We start from the raw sequence: 12447 nt of genomic DNA on the forward strand, positions 1-12447 counted from the left end.
CGAGCAGAGATAACAGGAATCAATGTAAATTCCCAGTATTTATTTGTATTATTGTTACTTATACTGACATTAATATACAGTGTTCGGCATCCAGTTATTATAAACACAATCTCACACAGTCTGATACTTACCCCAGTTCCTGTATTTTACAGTTCGGGTTCCTCAGAGCCGCAGACAGTCGTTTCACTCCTGAATCTCCCAGTTTATTTCTCCCCAGTCAAAACACAAGCAGACAGACAGTGAGAGACAAACTGAATCCAATCCCCGATCTGACACATTTTTCCCTCTGACATTATAGCAAACAGTGAAAAATCTTCAGGAAATTAATAACCAGATTTCCCTGTCACTGACAATGAATCTCAGCTCTATAATCACTACAGATACTGTCATTAATATAATTTCTATATTCAATACAGATACTCTCCGTAATATCAGCTCTGTAATCAGTACAGATGCTGTCAGTAATATAATTTCGATAATCAATACAGATACTGTCAGTTATATCAGTACAGATATTTTCATTAATATCAGCTTTTTCTGATTCACAGCGGCCATTCTGGGATTTGAACTCACGGTCTTGGGGATCCGAGTGCAGTTTAAAACAAATAACTCTGTTCACAGTTGAAGTGGCAGCAAATTGCCAAACTGGTTCGATTAGATTTCACCAGAAAGGCCGCTCCCTGTTCTGAAACAAACGAGGAATGTTTGAGTTGAAATCCATCCTGAGGTTTGACAGCAGCTTGCACACATCGGGTGGAGTTGAGAAACTCACATCACAAGGTTCAGATCAAATCACAATTCGTGCCTTGCTAAAATAAAACAAGGAGCTTCCACCTGATTGGTTGTCATGGAATTAAAAGGATATAATTTGTAAAATCGACACGGACATTGAGAGAGAGAAAATCCTTGCGGGATTTAGGTAAGTTATTGTCGCTTCTCAGCTTCATTTTGTTATTTTATTATCGTTTTCTCCCCTTCCTCTTTCATTCTAAACCCGATTTCCCGCGGTCAGATATGTTTCCCGGCGTTCGGAGCTCTGTATTCCTCGCGGGTGTATCAGTTCACTAAGTGTTCGCTCGGAAGGCGGGATATTTTACACCGGGGATTTCAGGGCTGAACCCTCTCCTGGTCTCCACCGGTCTCCCCACAGACACAATATTATAAGAGCGGTTACGGGACAGAAAGCAGGAACATGGACACTGGGAATTTACCATCCGCCCCATTTTAGAATTTGCAGTTCAGTAAATAGATGTTGAACCTGGGTCCGTCTAACTCCGTACGGATTTTTAATGTAACACTGGCTCTTTTTACTCACTGAACCGTTTGGTGCCCGGTGCACTTTTATTTAACTGATCAAAGGCGGGACCAGCTGTTCAGACCGAACACACAATTCAGCTCAGTGAAGGGTTCACACATTCGCACTGGCCGATTATCGATCTCTGCCTGGCAGTTGGAAAATCAGCCTCTGATAACCTGAGGCCGGACTGAACGCGATCCACTCACAGGATAGGAGCAATTTCGGAGATAAAACTTGCCCACGATTAATTGCAATAATGAATTAGTGTTTAATGCGATAATGTCAGTAAAAAACGAATGCGCATTATGTGGGAAAATAGAGCAGGGACTTCTGCTTTTACCGAAATAAGTTCATGTTAATGAGGAAGTTATTTGCCAAACTGCCGAAACTGAAACAGAGAGAGGCCGCTCCCTTCAACGAGAAACAAACTTCAGGAATGTTTCAGATGGAAACCGGTTCAGGGCTGAAACGATCTTTCACACAGATAGGAGACTCCTGATCGTTAATCTTGGTAATTGGTGTAGTTACTTTTTATATCAACAGGTAGAAGGGTTAATCACTAATCTTTCTAAAAAAGTAACTACACAAATTATCAACAGGTAATAGGGTCCATCACGAAACTTTATATAAAAAGTAACTACATGAATTACCAACAGGCAGAAGGGTGCATCACTAATCTTTACATAAACGTCAACTATACAAATTACCAACAGATAGGAGGGTTCCTCACCAATCTTCACATAAAAAGTAACGACACAAAGTACCAACAGGTAAGAGGGTCCATCACGAATATTTACGTAAAAGGTAACTACGCAAATTACCAACAGGAAGGAGGGTCCATCACTAATCATTATATAAAAAATAACAACACAAATTACCAACAGGTAGGAGGGTCCATCACTAATCATTATATAAAAAATAACTGCACAAATTACCAACAGGAAGGAGGGTCCATCACAAATCATTATATAAAAAATAACTACACAAATTACCAACAGGTAGGAGGGTCCATCACTAACCTTTATAATAAAAGTAACTATACAAATTAACACCAGGTAGGAGGGTCCATCAGTTATCTTCATCTATAGAGTTACGACACAAACTCCCAACAGGTCGGAGGGTCCATCTGTAATCTTTATACAAAAAGTAACGACACAAATTACCAACAGGTAGGAGGGTCCATCACTAATCTTTATATAAAAAGTAACTACACAAATTACCAACAGGTAGGGGAGGGTCCATCACTAATATTTATATAAAAAGTAACGACACAAATTACCAACATGTAGGAAGGTCCATCACTAATCTGCTGATATTCTACCCCTCCAGCGTTAATAAACTAACACCAAATGGGTAATGTACACTGCCTGTTTCTCCTTGACTTTCTCTTCACAGATCGAAACCCCACAATTTCCGAGACCCTTCAATTTCCGCCGATTGCCGACTGTTAAATATCAAGATGTCCACCCAGGATAGAATAGAAGAGAACAGGCAATTGATGAATATGTGGAGGGAGGCAGCTTTGTGTTAACAAACAAGAAACCTTTCAGTGATCAAGGATATCGGGTAAATTGAAACAACACAATGATTTTGATTTATTTTAACATTATTGCTGAACGATGTTCGATATCGTAATTTCTTTTTGTGAACGAGATCATGTGGTAAAATGAAATCAACAGGACGATCATGAAATATATTTTTATTCAGTGCAAAATTTAGAAATCAATTATTTATTCCCCAATGACCTCACTCAAAAAAGATGGGAAAGTGACGATGAACTAAAGTTCCTGTTGCTTTCAGTGCAGTTTGCGTAGATTAAACTCTTGACGTTCACACAGCGCCATGTTGTAAAAAATACAACAATGAGCACCCTGGAGAATTACTGATGTTTATACCCTCGTGGGTGCGGATCATGTGTCACGGGCGAGGAGTATCACAATTTTAAATGGTAAGGAAGTGTTTACTACATTTAGCAACGCAACATTTCAGTGTCGGACCGGGTCATCGGGGTGTCGCTGTGAGTCTGGGTCAGTGGGGTGTTGTTGTCGGACCAGATCAGAGGGGTGTAGGATTGGGTCACTGGGGTGTCGGTGTGGGACTGCATCTGTGGTTTGTTTCCTTCGGGAGATGGCAGGCTAAAGAATCAGCTACATTTCAACGATTTATATTTTGTTCATCATTAGAAATAGAAAATTAATTTGTACTTTACACAGTCAGTATTTTCATCATCTGTTCTCCTTAAGAAGGCTTTAAACTAAAAAGGGGGGAGGGGTCAGGTGAGGAGAAATTTAGAAATCTTAATGAGAAGAGGTACAATTCTCATCAGTGTTAATGTTAGAACAGTGATGAATCTCCTCACCTCCTACTGTGTTCATTAGTGTTAACATTATTACAGTGGTAAATCTCCTCACATCCGACAGTGTTCATTAGTGTTAATATTAGAACAGTGGTAAATCACCTCACCCCATGCAGTGCTCATTACTGTTAATATTAGCACAGTGGTAAATCTCCTCACCTCCGACGGTGCGCATAATTGTTAATATTAGAACAGTGGAAAATCTCCTCACATCCTACAGTGCTCTTTGCTGTAAATAATAGAACAGTGGTAAATCTCCAAAGCTCCTGCAGTGCTCATCAGTGTTAATAACAGAACATTGGTAAATCTCCAAAGCTTCTACAGTGCTCATCAGTGTTAATATTAGAACAGTGGTAAATCTCCTCATCTCTGACGGTGCACATTACTGTGAACATTAGAACAGTGGTAAATCTCCTCACCTCCTACAGTGCTTGAACTTGTTAATATCAGAACCGTGGTAAATCTCCTCACCTCCTACAGTGCTCGAAATTGTTAATATTAAAACAGTGGTAAATGTCCTCACCTCCTACATGCTCATAAGTGTTAATATTTGTACAGTGGTAAATCTCCTCACCTCCGACAGTGCTCATTAGTGTTAACATTAGAACAGTGATAAATCTCCTCACCACCTACAGTAGTCAGGAGTGTTAATATTAGAACAGTGATAAATCTCCTCACCACCTACAGTAGTCAGGAGTGTTAATATTAGAACAGTGGTAAATCTCCTCACCTCCTACAGTGTTCATTAGTATTAATATTAGAACAGTGGTAAATCTCCTCACCACCTACAGTGCCCATTAGAGTTAATATTAAAACAGTCGTAAATCTCCTCACCACCTACAGTGCTCATCAGTGTTAAGACTTTACCGTGGGAAGTCTCCTCACCACCAACAGTGCTCATTAGTGTTATTATTAGAACAGTGGTAAATCTCCCGACTTGCTAAAGTGCACATGAGTGTTAATATTGGAACAGTGGTAAATCTCCTCACCTCCAACAGTGCTCATCAGTGTTAACATTCGTGCAGTGGTAAATCTCCTCACCTCCTACACTGCTCATTAGTGTTAATATTAGAACAGTGGTAAATCTCCTCACCTCCTACAGTGCTCATTAATGTTAATATTAGAACAGTGGTAAATCTCCTCACCTCCTACAGTGCTCATTAGTGTTAATATTAGAGCAGTGGTAAATCTCCTCACCTCCTACAGTGCTCATTAGTGTTAATATTACAACAGCGGTAAATCTCCTCAACTCCTACAGTGCTCATTAGTGTTAATATTAGAACATTGGTAAATGTCCTCAACTTCGACAGAGCTCATCAGTGTTAATATTGGAACAGTGGTAAGTCACCTCACCTCCGACAGTGCTCATTACTGTAAATATTAGAACAGCGGGACATCTCCTCACCTCCTGCAGTGCTCCTAACTGTTAATATTAGAACAGTGGGAAATCTGCTCCCCTCCAACAGTGCTCTTTGGTGTTAATATTAGAACAGTGGTAAATCTCCTCACCTCCTACAGTGCTCATTAGTGTTAATATTAGAACAGAGGTAAATCTCCTCACCTCCTACAGTGTTCATTAGTGTTAATATTGGAACAGTGGTAAATCTCCTCACCTCCAACAGTGCTCATTGGTGTTAACATTCGTGCAGTGGTAAATCTACTTACCTCCTACAATGCTCATTAATGTAAATATCAGACCAGTGGTAAATGTCCTCACCTTCCACAGAGCTCATTCGTGATAGTATTAGAGCAGTGGTAAATCTCCTCACCTCCTACAGTGCTCATTAATGTTAATATTAGAACAGTGGTAAATCTCCTCACCTCCTACAGTGCGCATTAGTGTTAATATTAGAACAGTGGTAAATCTCCTCACCTCCTACAGTGCTCATTAGTGTTAATATTAGAACAGTGGTAAATCTCCTCACCTCCTACAGTGCTCATTACTGTTAATATTCGAACAGTGTTAAATCTCCTCACCTCCAACAGTGCTCATTCGTGTTAACATTCGTGCAGTGGTAAATCTACTCACCTTCTACAGAGCTCATTAGTGTCAATATTAGAACAGTGGTAAACCTCCTCAAATCCTGCAGTGCTCCTTTTTGATAGTATTGGAACAGTGGTAAATCTCCTCACCTCCGACAGTGCTCATTAGTGTTAATATTAGAACAGTGGGAAATCTCCTCACCTCCTACAGTGCTCATTAGTATTAATATTAGAACAGTGGTAAATCTCCTCACCTCCTACAGTGCTCATTCGTGTTAATATTAGAACAGTGGGAAATCTCCTCACCTCCTACAGTGCTCATTCGTGTTAATATTAGAACAGTGGGAAATCTCCTCACCTCCTACAGTGCTCATTAGTGTTAATATTAGAACAGTGGTAAATCTCCTCACCTCCTACAGTGCTCATTAGTGTTAATATTAGAACAGTGGGAAATCTCCTCACCTCCTACAGTGCTCATTAGTGTTAATATTAGAACAGTGGGAAATCTCCTCACCTCCTACAGTGCTCATTAGTGTTAATATTAGAACAGTGGTAAATCTCCTCACCTCTGACAGTGCTCATTAGTGTTAATATTAGAACAGTGGGAAATGTCCTCACCTTCTACAGTGCTCATTAGTGTTAATATTAGAACAGAAGTAAGTCACCTCACCTCTGACAGTGCTCATTACTGTTAATATTAGAACAGTGTTAAATCCTCTCACCTCCTACGGAGCTCATTCGTGTTAATATTAGAACAGCGGGAAATGTCATCAGCTCCTACAGTGCTCCTAAGTGTGAATATTAGAACAGTGGGAAATCTCCTCACCTCCTACAGTGTTCATTCGTGTTAATATTAGAACAGTGGTAAATCACCTCACCTCCTACAGTGTTCATTAGTGTTAATATTAGAACAGTGGTAAATCTCCTCACCTCCGACAGTGCTCATTAGTGTTAATATTAGAACAGTGGTAAATCTCCTCACCTCCTACAGTGCTCATTAGTGTTAATATTAGTCATGATGTGCTCATTACTGTTTATATTAGAACAGTGTTAAATCCTCTCACCTCCTACGGAGCTCATTCGTGTTAATATTAGAACAGCGGGAAATCTCCTCAGCTCCTACAGTGCTCCTAAGTGTGAATATTAGAACAGTGGGAAATCTCCTCACCTCCTACAGTGTTCATTCGTGTTAATATTAGAACAGTGGTAAATCACCTCACCTCCTACAGTGTTCATTAGTGTTAATATTAGAACAGTGGTAAATCTCCTCACCTCCGACAGTGCTCATTAGTGTTAATATTAGAACAGTGGTAAATCTCCTCACCTCCTACAGTGCTCATTAGTGTTAATATTAGTCATGATGTGCTCATTACTGTTTATATTAGAACAGTGTTAAATCCTCTCACCTCCTACGGAGCTCATTCGTGTGAATATTAGAACAGTGGGAAATCTCCTCACCTCCTACAGTGTTCATTAATGTTAATATTAGAACAGTGGTAAATCACCTCACCTCCTACAGTGTTCATTCGTGTTAATATTAGAACAGTGGTAAATCCCCTCACCACCCACAGTGCTAATTAATGTTCATATTAGAACCGTGGAAAATCTCCTCACCTCCGACATTGCTCATAAGTGTTAATATTATAGCAGTGGGATATCTCCTCACCACCGACAGTGCTCATTAGTGTCAATATAAAAACAGTGGTAAATCTCCTCACCTCCTACAGTGGTCATTAATGTTAATATTAGAATAGTGGTAAATCCCCTCACCGCCTACAGTGGTCATTAGTGTTAATATTAGAACAGTGGTAAATCTCCTCACCCCCTACGGTGCTCATTAGCGTTAATATTAGAACAATTGGTAAATCCCCTCACCTCCCACAGTGGTCATTAGTGTTAAAATTGGAACAGTATTAAATCTCCTTACCTCCTTCAATTTTCATTAGTGTAAATATTAGTGCAGTGGTAAATCTCCTCACCTCCTACAGTGCTCATTAGTGTTAATATTAGAACAGTGGTACATCTTCTCACCTCCTACAGTGCTCATTAATGTTAATATTAGAACAGTGGTAAATCTCCTCACCTCCTACAGTGTTCATTAGCGTTAATATTAGAACAATTGGTAAATCCGCTCACCTCCTACAATGCTCATTAGTGTTAATATTGGAACAGTGGTAAATCTCCTCACCTCCTGCAGTGCTCATTACTGTCAATATTGGAACAGTAGTAAATCTCCTCACCTAATGTGCTCATTAATGTTAACATCACAACAGTTGTAAACCTCGTCACCTCCTAAAGTGTTAATTAGTCAGGTGCTGACACCATGAGATATTTGGTAAATATATTCTAATTGAAGCACCAACCAGGACACATCACCATGAATACTAGGACACTGCCACTGCCCATCGTTACAAGAGGAATCACACTCAGCTGTATATCGTGTGTGTGGATATTTATCGTACAGCTAAAGTATCTGAATTTAATCACGAATCTCAACAAATCGAAAATATTGAACACAAATCTGTGAATAAAAATAATCCAATAGCCCCAGACTGTATAATATCGTGCAAAGGTTCATTTAATTCATCAATGATCACCCTGCTCCATATTTACTTCCAGAATATTCACTACCTCTGGAAAATGGCTGTTTCGGGCCTGCCCTGTGTGAGTTGATCTTACCAATGGGCCCTTCCATTGCAGAGTCTCGGCCGACGGGAAATGGGTTGTGGAGATCAGCGGGAGTCATTGGGTTTCACTGGGCAGCTGTCCGTGTCACACATGATGTGGAGAGTTGATCATAACACTCGGGAAATGCTCGATCCCAGAGCTAACAACTGTTGTACTGATGGGAGAGGAGGGACTTGGTATCATGTTTAACAAGGGGACGCTCTCCTGCTCATTTTAATATTTCTGCCTAACCCTCTTATTAATATTATATTTATTGCAGAGCATCAGAATCTGGGAACGTCTGTCACCACCATGGCTGAAGGTTCAAACAGGGGAGAAGATCCAACATCTTCAACAAGAATGAGATTGGACACAGGTAGGTTCACAAAATTGTTTACAATATCACTTGTGTCCTGAGGTGGAACGAAGGAATGGAGAACGATAGTAGTGGGAGATTCCATAGTCAGGGGAATAGAGAGACTCTTCTGCAGCCCTGAGCAGGTCCCGAATGGTAAGTTACCTCCCTGGTGTCAAAGGGATGACCATCCTGGAACATGTGGGACCATCTCTGGGAAGGAAAGGAGAGCAGAGAATAGCCATGATCGGGACCAATAAAACGGCTGGAAGTACATATATAGAGGGAATATTAAGACTGAGGTAGTAGATTAAAAAAAACAAGGTAGTGATCTACGGATTATTTTACGCTAGGCCATTTAAGGAGTGAAATATGAGGCAGGTATATTTGTGGCTGCAGGGCTGGAGCAGGAGGGAAGGGTTCACGGTCTTGGGGACTAGAGTGAGTTCAGGGTGAAGGGAAGGGACGGTCACGATCTGAACCGACCAACAATGGTTTTACAGACTGGGTGAATGGAGCAGTGGGGAGGGTTTCAGCTGATATGTCTGGAGGGTGGGAAATATCCGGACCTGAGACAAAAGAGTGGAATTAATAAAACTGTTCTAGCAGGAGCAGAAGTTTTATGAAATAGTGAAAACTTATTATCAGGTAAAAAGGAAGGTGGTTTTGAAATATTAAAAGGTAAAGGTACTTGATATTAAAAAAAACGAAGAAGCGAAAATGGAACAACATTCTAAAAGATCGGAGTTATGGTTGAGTTTGATGTCTGTGAATCTACAAATCATTCCAAACACATTTGGAAAGTCAGAATCGTAAGAGATGTGATCCATTATATGTAAGACAGGGCCTGACGTCACACAGGGCTCAGAGCGAAATGTTCTTGGTTATAACATTTTGAGGGGAGAGAAAAATAGTTCTGGACGCCAGTATCAAGAAAGGTTCTATGACAGAGCTGGAACAATAACAACTTGCATTTTGTAGAACCTTTAATGTAGTGAAATGACCCAGGGCGCTTCACAGGAGCGGTGATCAAACAAAATTTGACACCGAGACAAATAAGGAGATAATGGGATGGTTGACCAAAAGCTTGGGCAAAGAGGTTGGTTTCAAGGAAAGTCTTAAAAGAGAACAGAGAGGGAGAGAGAAGGATAGGTTTACAACGTAAGGATCTTCCAGGGAGCGAAGTTAAGATAGAATCCATATGAACGCAGTTAAGTAATAGGAAGGGAAATAGCACAATTCCCTGTGGGTTTTGCAAATCAGCAATCAGTGGAGGTGAGATAGAGGGGGAACTGGGGAAACTAGTTGTGGATGAAGTTTTCGGGAGATACAAAATAATTTATTTAGTTTCTAAAAATGATGGTGGAAGTGAAAATGTTGGTGTACTGGAGGAGGATGTGGGACCAAAGTTAGAGATATGTGCAGAGAAGGATAGCTATGGAGAACGATAGGTCTGGCCCAAAAGTTAAAATTCTAAATTGGGGAAAGGCCAATTTTGAAGGTATTAGACAGGAACTTTCAGAAGTTGCTTGGGAGAGTCTGTTGACAGGCAAAGGGACGTCTGGTAAGTAGGAGGCTTTCAAAAGTGTGTTCACCAGGGTTCAGGGTAAGCACATTCCTTATAAAGTGAAGGGCAAGGCTGGTAGAAGTTGGGAACCTTGGATGACTCGGGACATTGAGGACCTAGTCAAAAAGAAGAAGGAGGCATGTGACATGCATAGACTGCTGGGATCAAGTGGATCCCTTGAAGAGTGTAGAGATTGCCAGAGTAGAGTTAAGAGAGAAATCAGGAGGGCAAAAAGGGGACATGAGATTGCTTTGGCAGATAAGGCAAAGGAGAATCCAAAGAGCTTCTACAAGTACATAAAGGGCAAAAAAGTAACTAGGGAGAGAGTAGGGTCTATTAAGGATCAACAAGGTCATCTATATGCGGAGCCACAAGAGATGGGTGAGATCCTAAACGAATATTTCACATCGGTATTTACGGTTGAGAAAGGCATGGATGTTAGGGAACTTGGGGAAATAAATAGTGATGTCTTGAGGAGTGTACATATTACAGAGAGGGAGGTGCTGGAAGTCTTAACGCGCATCAAGGTAGATAAATCTCCGGGACCTGATGAAATGTATCCCAGGACGTTATGGGAGGTTGGGGAGGAAATTGCGGGTCCCCTAGCAGAGATATTTGAATCATTGACAGCTACAGGTGAGGTGCCTGAAGATTGGAGGGCAGCAAATGTTTTGCCTTTGTTTAAGAAGGGCGGCAGGGAAAAGCCTGGGAACTACAGACCGGTGAGCCTGACATCTGTAGTGGGTACATTGTTGGAGGGTATTCTGAGAGACAGGATCTACAGGCATTTGGAGAGGCAGGGACTGATTAGGAACAGTCAGCATGGTTTTGTGAGAGCAAAATCATGTCTCACGAATTTGATTGAGTTTTTTGAAGGGGTAACCAAGAAGATAGATGAGGGCTGTGCATTACACGTGGTCTACATGGACTTTAGCAAAGCCTTTGACAAGGTACCACATGGTAGGTTGTTACATAAGGTTTAATCTCACGGGATCCAAGGTGAGGTAGCCAATTGGATACAAAATTGGCTTGACGACAGAAGACAGAGTGTGGTTGTAGAGGGTTGTTTTTCAGACTGGAGGCCTGTGACCAGCGGTGTGCCTCAGGGATCGGTGCTGGGTCCGCTGTTATTTGTTATTTATATTAATGATTTGGATGAGAATTTAGGAGGCATGGTTAGTAAGTTTGCAGATAACACCAAGATTGGTGGCATTGTAGACAGTGAAGGAGGTTATCTAGGATTGCAACGGGATCTTGATAAATTGGGCCAGTGGGCCGATAAATGGCAGATGGAGTTTAATTTAAATAAATGTGAGGTGATGCATTTTGGTAGATCGAATCGGACCAGGACCTACTCCATTAATGGTAGGGCGTTGGAGAGAGTTATAGAACAATTCGATCTAAGATACAGGTTCATAGCTCCTTGAAAGTGGAGTGATAGGTTGATAGGGTGGTGAAGAAGGCACTCGGCATGCTTGGTTTCATTGGTCAGAACACTGAATACAGGAGTTGGGATGTCTTGTTGAAATTGTACAAGACATTAGTAAGGCCGCACTTGGAGTACTGTGTACAGTTCTGGTCACCCTACTATGGAAAGGATATTATTAAACTAGAGAGAGTGCAGAAAAGATTTACTAGGATGCTACCGGGACTTGATGGTTTGACTTACAGGGAAAGGTAAGATAGACTGGGACTTTTTTCCCTGGAGAGTAGGAGGTTAAGGGGTGATCTTATAGAAGTACATAAAATAATGAGGGGCATTGATAAGGTAGACAGTCAAAATCTTTTCCCAAAGGTAGGGTAGTCTATAACGAGGGGGCATGGAATTAAGGTGAGAGGGGAGAGATACAAAAGGGTCCAGAGGGGCAATTTTTTCACTCAAAGGGTGGTGAGTGTCTGGAACGAGCTGTCAGAGGCAGTAGTAGAGGCGGGTAGAATTTTGACTTTTAAAAAGCATTTGGACAGTTACATGGGTAAGATGGGCATAGAGGGATATGGGCCAAGTGCAGGCAATTGGACTAGCTCAGTGGTATAAACTGGGCGACATGGACATGTTGGGCCGAAGGGCCTGTTTCCATGTTGTAAACTTCTATGATTCTATAATTCTATAAGGATTTGGATGTGAGAAACATCGCCGAGGTGGGAAAATCACTGGGCCCAGAGATAACACACCCGAGGCTGTAAAAGGAAGTCAGAAAGGTGATTGAAGGGACTCTGATCAG

At 41.2% G+C, this 12447-nt stretch overlaps 1 long non-coding RNA gene across 1 annotated transcript; it reads left to right on the forward strand.

Moving 5' to 3' along the window:
- Positions 1 to 847: 847 nt before the first annotated feature.
- Positions 848 to 8673, forward strand: LOC137314520 (uncharacterized). Its single transcript, XR_010961214.1, has 3 exons — positions 848 to 919; positions 2693 to 2863; positions 8584 to 8673. It is a non-coding gene; the product is annotated as an uncharacterized lncRNA (long non-coding RNA).
- The last annotated feature ends 3774 nt before the right edge of the window (positions 8674 to 12447 follow it).

The sequence above is a fragment of the Heptranchias perlo genome, unplaced genomic scaffold (assembly GCF_035084215.1).
Source record: "Heptranchias perlo isolate sHepPer1 unplaced genomic scaffold, sHepPer1.hap1 HAP1_SCAFFOLD_52, whole genome shotgun sequence".
Taxonomy (NCBI): Eukaryota; Metazoa; Chordata; class Chondrichthyes; order Hexanchiformes; family Hexanchidae; genus Heptranchias; species Heptranchias perlo.